The following is a 3182-nucleotide window of genomic DNA, read 5'->3' as shown; positions in this document are numbered from 1 at the left end:
GAGTATGGTAACGCTCACTCCAGTTCCCCTTCAACAGTTTCACGTACTTTTCACTCTCTCTTCAGAGTGCTTTTCAACTTTCCCTCACGGTACTTGTTTACTATCGGTCTCGCTTTATAATTAGCTTTTGGAGAGACATATCTCCAGCTTCGAGTTGCACTTTCAAACAACTCTACTCATAGGAATGAGCCATTATGACTGGTATCGAAAATGACCTTTACAGGATTTTCACCTTCTTTGATGCTACTTTCCAGTAGACATCAGGACAAATTCACCAGTCTAGCATCAAACCATACCGGACACCGAGAAATGTTGCCATTTCTCTTCCCGATGAGCTTTTCCCTGTTCATTCGCCATTACTAAGGGATTCTCAGTTGATTTCTTTTCCTCCCCTTACTGATATGCTTAAGTTAAGGGGGTTCTCTCGCCCAATTCAGGTTATGTAGTTGATTGTCTCTTAATTGGTTCACTGACCAATATGAGACAGAAACCGATTCAGCAGTTTTGTTCGCTACTACTATCAAACACAGGTCGAAGTTTCCATTCAGTCATTAATTCCAACTTTCAAATGTTGTTGTTTCAGCTTTCGCTTACTAGAAGCAACATAATACTCGCTGCAATACAGACCTCGGGAAACCCTCACCGTGAATAAGGTTCACTCACATATTTCACTACATTTTGCGTGGGATTGGAGATGAGGCTACTCGTTCTTGCTCAGTACTAGGCTGAAAATTAACGAAACTTCGTTACAAACGTTCACATGTTGATGTTTCCGCTTTCGCGTACTCGAAACAACATAATACTAGTCTTTGTAATTTAGTTTCATAATTTCAACTGTTCTCATGCAGAATTTTTGCTCATTCTTATCCCAAATTTTGACCTGGCTACTAGTTACACTCCTTGTACTTATTGCAAAATGACCACAAATTTCAACAGCTTTCACATGTTGCTGTTTCGGCTTTCGCTTACTACAGTCAACATAATACTCGTTGCAAAATAAGTGCTCGGCATCTGCAATTTTCCAAAGACGAAGTTTCGCCAGTTCAATTTTCGCTCGCCAATTATGGCTACTAATTCACACGGTACTGAGCTCAACAACATTAAATTTGTTCAGCAAGACTTTCACATGTTGATGTTTTGGCTTTCGCCTACTAGAAGCAACATAATACTCGTCTTGTTAGCTCATTCAATGAGAATAGCTTTTCCCGTTGAGAATTTTTGCCTTCAATTGGCGTTGTAGTGAGTTTGGCTACTCAGATCACCAAATACTTGTGACAATTCGAACCAGAAATGTTTTCAATTTTCACATGCTGATGTTTCGGATTCAACCTACTAGAAGCAGCATAATACTTGTATTCAACAATTTCTGTATCAAATCCCAGTTTTCTCTGGTGCATCTTTGCCAAACTATTCCAAACTGCCTGAGTCTGAATACCAATTACAGGTACTAGTAAATGCACGTTACTAAGGACTATATAGTTCTAGGTTACTGTACACAACGACGTTCACATGTTGATGTTTCAGCTGCCGCTTACTAGAAACAACATAATACTTATCGTGCATACCTTTCCATAACTTGTCCTTTTCAGATGCATTAGTTTCCCTTTGTCTTGGCTTCTACAGTCAGACTGGCTACTAGTAACAGCACAGTACTAATCACATATCGTTCTACAGTTTGCAGACAACTTTCACATGTTGATGTTTCAGCTTTCGCCTACTAGAAACAACATAATACTCGCTGTATACATTTGTAGTTCTCTATGTAACTTTCATGTGAAGAAGTTTCGCCAGTCTTTTTGACTGTCTCAAATCTGAGTCATGCTTAGGCTACTAGTTGCTTCATAGTACTTATCGCCTCGAGATCATTGAACAAAACTTGATTTTCACATGTTGCTGTTTCAGCTTCCGCTTACTAGAAACAACATAATACTAGTCTCATTAAGTTCCGTCTCTTTGCAATTTTCTTATGAAGAAAATTCGCCATCACAATGACTCCAGCAGTTCTTGATCAAGGAATGCAATCATTGATCAGAATGCTATTATTTGAATCGGTTCTGCTTTAAGTGTTCCAATTTTATTGGAAGCACCAACAATAGAACATCAATGTGTTCAATCGAGAGTTATATAACCCTGAATCGGACGCAGTCAACAGCCGAAGCCGAGACCGCCTTTTGCGTTAGAGAGGTCGGTAAACAAATCTTGCGATTCATACCGAATTAACACATATAGCTGTGCTCCTCTTCGTAAAGCGAGCCAAGTGATCCCCTGTTGAAGGATGTATTTGGACCAATCTAGTAGCATTTGGTTTCCAACAAGCTCTCCCAAGTTAGCTTACTTATTGGGCTTTTCAACCAATTCGGTTGGCTACAAGCATCATCAAAGTACTAGCCACAGTTTGATCGCAAAATTCTACGACTTTCACATGTTGATGTTTCGGCTTGCGCTTAGCCTACTATAAGCAACATAATACTAGTCATATCATAGAGCGTGATCAGCTTGTGACGTTCTCATGATGAAGTTTCACCAACAGTGTCTCATTTCGAGCTTAAATCCAGCTACTAGTAACTACACAGTACTGACTGCAACGCTAACTTTTATCTATACCTTTCACATGCTGCGCTTTCGGCCAGGGCCTACTAACGTCAACATAATACTCGATATAAACTTTTGTTCATGATGCAGCTTCCCCATGCAGAAGTTTCGCCTTCAAATGCTCTCGTGGCCATATGACGTAACACAAGGTTACTAGTAACATCACAGTACTAGCCACAATTTGATCGCAAAATTCTACGACTTTCACATGTTGATGTTTCGGCTTGCGCTTAGCCTACTAGAAGCAACATAATACTAGTCATATCATGGAGCGTGATCAGCTTGTGACGTTCTCATGATGAAGTTTCACCAACAGTGTCTCATTTCGAGCTTAAATCCAGCTACTAGTAACTACACAGTACTGACTGCAACGATAACTTTTATCTATACCTTTCACATGCTGCGCTTTCGGCCAGGGCCTACTAATGTCAACATAATACTCGATATAAACTTTTGTTCATGATGCAGCTTCCCCATGCAGAAGTTTCGCCTTCAAATGCTCTCTTGGCCATATGACGTAACACAAGGTTACTAGTAACATCACAGTACTAGCCACAATTTGATCGCAAAATTCTACGACTTTCACATGT

At 40.0% G+C, this 3182-nt stretch overlaps 1 non-coding gene and 1 pseudogene across 1 annotated transcript in view; both read right to left on the bottom strand.

Moving 5' to 3' along the window:
• Positions 1-442, bottom strand: part of LOC142357967 (large subunit ribosomal RNA) — a 3521-nt gene extending 3079 nt beyond the window's left edge. The window contains exon 1 of the ribosomal RNA XR_012761736.1: positions 1-442. This exon is cut by the window's left edge and continues 3079 nt beyond it. This is a non-coding gene — a ribosomal RNA (large subunit ribosomal RNA).
• A 1683-nt stretch (positions 443-2125) lies between these two features.
• LOC142357968 (5.8S ribosomal RNA) lies at positions 2126-2277 on the bottom strand (annotated as a pseudogene).
• Between the last annotated feature and the right edge of the window lie 905 nt (positions 2278-3182).

Source organism: Convolutriloba macropyga, unplaced genomic scaffold (assembly GCF_964194025.1).
Source record: "Convolutriloba macropyga unplaced genomic scaffold, txConMacr16.3 SCAFFOLD_774, whole genome shotgun sequence".
Lineage (NCBI taxonomy): Eukaryota > Metazoa > Xenacoelomorpha > Acoela > Convolutidae > Convolutriloba > Convolutriloba macropyga.
This window is presented reverse-complemented; position numbering and strand designations above follow the sequence as displayed.